The following is an 8,410-nucleotide window of genomic DNA, read 5'->3' as shown; positions in this document are numbered from 1 at the left end:
ATGGAGAGACGGACAGATAGATAGATAGATAGATAGATAGATAGATAGATAGATAGATAGACGGATGGATGGAGAGACGGACAGATAGATAGATAGATAGATAGATAGATAGATAGATAGATAGATAGATAGATAGATAGATAGATAGATGGATGGAGAGACTGACGGATGGATGGACGGATAGATAGATAGATAGATAGATAGATAGATAGATGGATGGATGGAGAGACGGACAGATAGATAGATAGATAGATAGATAGATAGATAGATAGATAGCTAGATAGATAGATAGACGGATGGATGGAGAGACGGACAGATAGATAGATAGATAGACAGACAGACGGATGGATGGATGGAGAGACGGACAGATAGATAGATAGATAGATAGATAGATAGATAGATAGATAGATAGATAGACGGATGGATGGAGAGACGGACAGATAGATAGATAGATAGATAGATAGATAGATAGATAGATAGATAGATAGATAGATAGATAGATAGATAGATGGATGGAGAGACTGACGGATGGATGGACGGATAGATAGATAGATAGATAGATAGATAGATAGATAGATAGATAGATAGATAGATAGATAGATAGATAGATAGATAGATAGATAGATATAGACGGATGGATGGATGGAGAGGCGGACGGACGGACGGACAGACAGACAGACAGACAGATAGATAGATAGATAGATAGATGGATGGATGGATGGATGGATAGATAGATGGATGGATGGATGGATGGATGGATGGATGGATGGATGTTATGACAATGTTTGAATAAAACCACAGCATCTCGAACCTTATTGCTTAAATGGTTTCTCATCCAGTTAATTATTTTGAAATTACTGGAGACATGATGAATTGTTTGCCCTTGAAAAGACACTTAACCCTGAGTTGTTCAAATCACCTTGAATGTGTCCAAATGCTGTCAGTCCTTGTGGTTGTTGTTTCATGTAGAAATGCTGCTAAACGACAAATCATGACAAGATTACACCAGATAAACAAAGACAAAAATAAGTATGTTTTGCGATATCTCAACATTCAAAGTTAGATTTGGCTGCCTAGAAACCATAAGGGTGCATACTCAAGCACATCAGTGTACTACACTGTCAAAATAAATTCATATAGAAGAACTAAAAGAGTAAGCGGCAATTCTGAGAAATAAAGTTGCAGTTATGAAATATAAATTTGCAACTGTGAGATATAAAGTCACGGTTATGAGAAATAAAGCAGCAATTTTGATATATAAAGTCGCAGTTGTGAGCTATAAAGTAGCAAGTGTGAGAAATAAAGTCACAGTTATAGTATAGATATAGAGTATAGTCAAAATTGTACAAATATAAAATCGCAATTGTGTTGTAGCATCGCAATTACAAGAAATAGTCACAATTGCGAGACATAAACTGAAAATTGCGAGATATACAGTATAGTCGAAATTGTAAAATCGCAATTACAAGAAATAGTTACAATTTCGAGACATAAAAACAAAATTGCGAGATATACAGTATAGTCGAAATTGTAAAATCGCAATTACAAGAAATAGTTACAATTGCGAGATATAAAAACAAAATTGCGAGATATACAGTATAGTCGAGATTGTAAATTCGCAATTACAAGAAATAGTCACAATTGCGAGATATAAACTGAAAATTTCGAGATATACAGTATAGTCGAAATTGTAAAATCGCAATTACAAGGAATAGTCACAATTGCAAGATATAAAAACAAAATTGCGAGATATACAGTAGTCACATTTTTAAAAATATAAAATCACAATTGTGTTGTAGCATTCACAATTACAAGAAATAGTCACAATTGTGAGATATAAACTGAAAATTTTGAGATATACATATAGTCGAAATTGTAAATTCGCAATTACAAGAAATAGTCACAATTGTGAGATATAAACTGAAAATTTTGAGATATACATATAGTCGAAATTGTAAATTCGCAATTACAAGAAATAGTCACAATTGTGAGATATAAACTGAAAATTTCGAGATATACATATAGTCGAAATTGTAAATTCGCAATTTCAAGAAATAGTCACAATTGTGAGATATAAACTGAAATTTTCGAGATATACATATAGTCGAAATTGTAAATTCGCAATTACAAGAAATAGTCACAATTGTGAGATATAAACTGAAAATTTCGAGATATACATATAGTCGAAATTGTAAATTCAGCAATTACAAGAAATAGTCACAATTGTGAGATATAAACTGAAAATTTCGAGATATACATATAGTCGAAATTGTAAATTCGCAATTACAAGAAATAGTCACAATTGTGAGATATAAACTGAAAATTTTGAGACATACATATAGTCGAAATTGTAAATTCGCAATTACAAGAAATAGTCACAATTGTGAGATATAAACTGAAAATTTCGAGACATACATATAGTCGAAATTGTAAATTCGCAATTACAAGAAATAGTCACAATTGTGAGATATAAACTGAAAATTTCGAGATATACATATAGTCGAAATTGTAAATTCGCAATTTCAAGAAATAGTCACAATTGTGAGATATAAACTGAAAATTTCGAGATATACAGTATAGTCGAAATTGTAAATTCGCAATTACAAGAAATAGTCACAATTGTGAGATATAAACTGAAAATTTCGAGATATACATATAGTCGAAATTGTAAATTCATAATTACAAGAAATAGTCACAATTGTGAGATATAAACTGAAAATTTCGAGATATACATATAGTCGAAATTGTAAATTCACAATTACAAGAAATAGTCACAATTGTGAGATATAAACTGAAAATTTCGAGATATACATATAGTCGAAATTGTAAATTCGCAATTTCAAGAAATAGTCACAATTGTGAGATATAAACTGAAAATTTCGAGATATACATATAGTCGAAATTGTAAATTCGCAATTACAAGAAATAGTCACAATTGTGAGATATAAACTGAAAATTTCGAGATATACATATAGTCGAAATTGTAAATTCGCAATTACAAGAAATAGTCACAATTGTGAGATATAAACTGAAAATTTCGAGATATACATATAGTCGAAATTGTAAATTCGCAATTACAAGAAATAGTCACAATTGTGAGATATAAACTGAAAATTTCGAGATATACATATAGTCGAAATTGTAAATTCATAATTACAAGAAATAGTCACAATTGTGAGATATAAACTGAATATTTCGAGATATACATATAGTCGAAATTGTAAATTCGCAATTACAAGAAATAGTCACAATTGTGAGATATAAACTGAAATTTTCGAGATATACATATAGTCGAAATTGTAAATTCGCAATTACAAGAAATAGTCACAATTTCGAGATATAAACTGAAAATTGCAAGATATACAGTATAGTTGAAATAGTGAAATCTAAAATCGCAATTTCAAGAAATAGTCACAATTGTGAGATATAAACTGAAAATTTCGAGATATACATATAGTCAAAATTGTGAAATGTAAAATTGCAGTTGTACTGTAGCATTGCAATTACAATAAATAAAGTCACAATTACAATAAATAAAGTCACAATTGCGAGATATAAACAAAAAATTGCGAGATATATAGTGTTACGGCGCACCTTCCTTGGTCTAGATGTATGGGAAGGTGGGTAACAAATGTTTTGGAGAGAGTGCAAGAGTGATCCTGTCTCCAGGTTCCAGACCAACCACAAATTACAACAACACATGATTTAGCAAAAAATATATCAAATTTATTAAAGAATTCAGTGGGATAAACAGAAAAACTTCAGGAGTGGAACCGGCCAAAATAACAAACAAAAGGCATTCTTCCTAAAGTGTTTAGAGTGTAACGAACAACCAAATGTAAGGCTGGGACCAAGAGATAGAATAACTCGAAAACACAGAAAATACTCTCTGTGACTCTCTCACTGGTGATGAGAGTTGTGGGTCTCTTGTACTCTCCATTTCTGGGCTGAGACATAGATGATGAACAGCAGGTTGGGTCTCATAATCCTGCTTAAGGGAGAGCAAAAGTGACAAGGAAAACACAGGGAGACACAACACACAATAAACCACATTTAAATATCACCATCACAATGATATAATATATGTCCTTCGGGACGTAACAATAGTTCAGTCGAAATTGTGAAATATAAAATCGCAGTTGTGCTGTAGCATTGCAATAACAAGAAATAGTCACAATTGCGAGATATAAACTGAAAATTGCAAGATCTCTAAGGAACCTGAATTTCAAGCTCAACTGGTCATCTTTGTGATTACAGGCCAGCAAGGCCGAGTATAAAGGAGAATTACATGTTGATGCACCAACCCTTAGCTATCTACAGTGTCTGCCATATGCACATTCCACATTCTTATCAAACAATCATATATCCTTAACTGGTGGTGGTTGAGTAGATTACCCCTTTACTTTGTAAAGAGCTTTGATTGCCTCGAAAAGTGCTCTATGTAAGGAATTCTTATTATTAACATATGGGTGTTTCTTAAACTTAGGACACTTTTAGCTCTCTGTGGACTTCTAGAAAGCCTTGTTAAAATGTTTTCCTAGTTTTTTATTTTATTTTATATTGTTTAATAACAATGTTCAACACAAGTGCGCCGCACAAGCCCTCAAAAGTGAAGCCAAAACGTCTCGATCGCCCCCCGGTGACTGGTCCTAGTATAGGTCATAAACCCCGCCTCCCCATGTTATTCAACGGGACGTGAGACCAACTAAACAATTAAATTACACTTCACATATCTTTTTTCCAAAGATAGTTTCTGTCATTTACTGTCGTTTCTATCACGTTGATGTCATTTCAAGTGTTTGTTTTCAAAATAAGTTTGTTTATAGTTATTTGATGCTATAAAAACGGTGCTGTGACATCATGATTGACAGCTGTGATTGACAGCTCTGAGTGAAGTAGTCACTGAAGCACCAACTGACTTTTTTTCGGGAACTTCGGAGGACTGAGGAGATTGGAGCTTTAAATTTAATATCTAAATTTCTATAATTAATTATTTCACACCGTCATAAGTCATAAGTCAAAAGTGCAGGGGCGTGTGCTTGCGATTGATTCAGCGAGAGTGAGGGCGGGGCCTTGATTTCGCAGCTTTATTTCTGGTCCCGAAATCGCAACTGCGCAGACTCAAGTCCCAAGATGTCAGCGTCATATCGGGACACTGGCGGCTTCAGTTCTCACCAATGGAAAAGAGCGAAGGGGCGTCGTCCATCTTTTTTTACAGTCTATGGTTCAACAGTGTATGTGTCACAGTTTGTCTCCACTGTGTTCAAGGACTCTTATTTTGAAGTTTTCCCCAGCACAACGTTTCCCAGAGTCCACTGCCCTAATCACTTCATCTGTTTATTGTCATCCCCACCTGTTTTCCATTTCTTCATTAGTTGCCAAGTGAATATATTCCCTCTAGTTTTGTTGAGTATTTGGCAGTCCTTGAATGGCTATGTTTGATGAGTTAGGGATACCGTGCTTTCAGACCAGAGGCGGCGATAGCATAAAAATTCGCTCTGGCTGCCCTGCCAACAACACTATCGAAAATTCGTGGATGCTCTGACATATTTGAAATAGGCGGCAACGTTCGTTGAGAATGTTTGGTTTTGTGAACTATATTTAAATGGGCCACAAAACATTCAGACATGTCGACCGGTATCTTTATTGACGACATATCACAAGTAGCATATATCCTCATGAAATATTTTAATATATTATTATATAATATTATATAAACCATAATATCCACTTCATCAACTCACCTGGCACACTAACAATTTCAGACACCTTTGTCCACTCATCGTTTTTTTTATTTTATTTATATCCCTGTAAGCAAACAGGGACAGATCAAATATTACGGGAAAAGCCGCCACGGCAATAATCAGTTTCTCCTGCATTTTATCTTCGGAACTAATGTTTGTTGGGAACCAAAGTTTACACGGTTGTGTTCTCTAGACTTCGCTAGAGCGGAGCACTTCTATATTCCAATAGGTTGCCGCCGAACCGCGTCAAAGCTCATTACCATAATGTTGGCTGCACTTGAACTTTCCTCTGATGCCCACACCGCCCAAGACTCGCCGCACCGCTTCTAACCGCCGAGAGACACTGGCTTGACGCTAGCATAAACGTGTCTTGACATAAACGTGGCTTGGCATAAACGTGGCTTGACTTTAACGTGGCTTGGCATAAACGTGGCTTGGCATAAACGTGGCTTGGCATAAACGTGACTTGGCATAAACGTGACTTGGCATAAACGTGGCTTGGCATAAACGTGGCTTGACCTAAACGTAGCTTGGCATAAACGTGGCTTGGCATAAACGTGGCTTGACATAAACTTGGCTTGACATAAACGTGGCTAGGCATAAACGTGGCTTGGCATAAAGTGGCTTGACATAAACAAAACGGGAACCAAAGTTTACACGGTTGTGTTCTCTAGACTATGCTAGAGCAGAGGACTTCTATATTCCAATAGGTTGCCGCCGAACCACGTCAAAGCTCTTTACCATAATGTTGGCTGCACTTGAACTTTCCTCTGATGCCTACACTGCCCAAGACTCGCCGCGCCGCTTCTCGCCGCTGAGAGACGCTGGCTGTGATAGAAAATTAATGACTTCTGGTCGATTTGTCGCTCTCGACGCCTCTGGTCTGAAGGCACGGTTAGGGTTAGGAACCTAACCGAAACCCTAACCCTTTGATGTTAAGGGTTATGGTTTGTTTCTACTTCTGCATCACATCTCTTCCACTCCTTGGGTAAAAAGTTTCCAAGTCAGTTTTAATGTGACCTTCATATAACAAAAAGAATAGTTCTGTCAGTTTTAATAAAATCAACCCCTGGGTGTCACGGTCCTGTCACTCTGGGGTTTTTGTCTGAACAGGACCGTGACATCATTGTCCCATGTCAGTCTTGTGTTTCGTTCTGTCTTGTTTCATGTCCGGAGCTTGGTGTCTGGATCTTGACTCTCCTGTCTGGTTCCGTTTCGGTCTGTGTCAGGATCCGGACACTCATGCTCCATGTTCTGTCTGTCTTTGTTTGAGCGCACGGCTTCAGGTTTGTATTTCCCTGCCGTGCGCTCTTCGGTTGGTCTCGTGACTCATGTCCGAAGCATGGTGTCTGGATCCTGACCTTTCTGTCTGGTTCGGTTTCGGATTTGGTGCCGGGATCCGGACACTCACGTTCCTTGTATTGTATTGTTGAGTGAATAGCGCTTATGTCACCACGGTGGTATGCACTGGCGTCAATCTGTATCTGTCTCTCGCGACTGCGGGTGCGTGTTGCGCTTGCTTTGCTCTGCACTGCAGACTCGGGTTGCGAGCTTCTTACGTTGTGCTGAGGTTTGGTCACTTCGGTTTGAGGTTTCGGGCTTGTGTGTGGCTGAACTCTCACACCGGTGTCCTGTCTTGTTTTTGTCGCCTGTTGCATGCATCATGTGACGTTTGCATCCCGATGTATGCTCAGGCTTCGTCTAGTGCGTGGCATCGCTTTGGCTGACATTGCTAATCATTCTCTCATCTTGTCTGTTGGTTGGCATGAGTGTTTATTACCTTAATGTCTTGGTGATGTGCACTCATGCCATTCGGGTGTTTTGTTATTTTGTGAGAGCAAGTGGCTTTGTTTTGTTTCGGCTTTGCCTCCTGTTTCTCTGTCTTGAATCACACCCTGCCTCCATGTTTTATTATTAGTTTATTTGCCTCACCTGTCCCCTGTTAACCTGTTGATTTCTCTCCATATTTTAGTCTCCCCGTCTGTGCTGTCTAGTATCAATTCGTCTTGTGTTTCCTGTCGCTTTTCCTGATCCCTACCTGGTTCCTGATTTATGTTTTGTCCCAGCCTGGATTATACTTCCTTTGTTTTTATTAATTGATCTTTTGTGTTTGACTCTGCTTTTGGGTCCTGAGCCTTTCTGCAACATGATACTGTGGCTTGAAATTGGCCGAAGTTGTAAAAACATCCATTTATCTTTGTTATTCTGGGACTAACTATTCTGGCTAACCTTGTCTTAGAGATCCAACCCAATAAACGTCCGGTTCCCAGCACAAAAAAAAGATAATTTATGGAGAGAAATAACCATCAAGTTCAGCATCTCACACTACATAACCTTTAAATTGTTGATAAAAAGCTATTTTTAGACTTCCTTTATAAAACACTTTCAAACTTTATCTGCTTTATACAACAAGATAAATCATTCCAGGCTATAGAACTAGTATATTAAAAAATTATTCTTCCCCATTAAACTCTTAAAGCTACAAGGATAAATATCAGAGCTTCTCCCCCTTGTAGAATAAATATACACATCTCTCACACGTACATAATACACTATACGCTAGACATTTGCTACATTACATTAGTGTAATGTAACTTGGTTATACAGACAATATATACATTCTATTATTGTGTCAACATATTTATAATGTAGTCTATTTTATAAAC

Source organism: Xyrauchen texanus, chromosome 40, assembly GCF_025860055.1.
Source record: "Xyrauchen texanus isolate HMW12.3.18 chromosome 40, RBS_HiC_50CHRs, whole genome shotgun sequence".
Lineage (NCBI taxonomy): Eukaryota > Metazoa > Chordata > Actinopteri > Cypriniformes > Catostomidae > Xyrauchen > Xyrauchen texanus.
The sequence above is the reverse complement of the archived record's forward strand: the minus strand, read 5'-3'. Positions refer to the sequence as shown.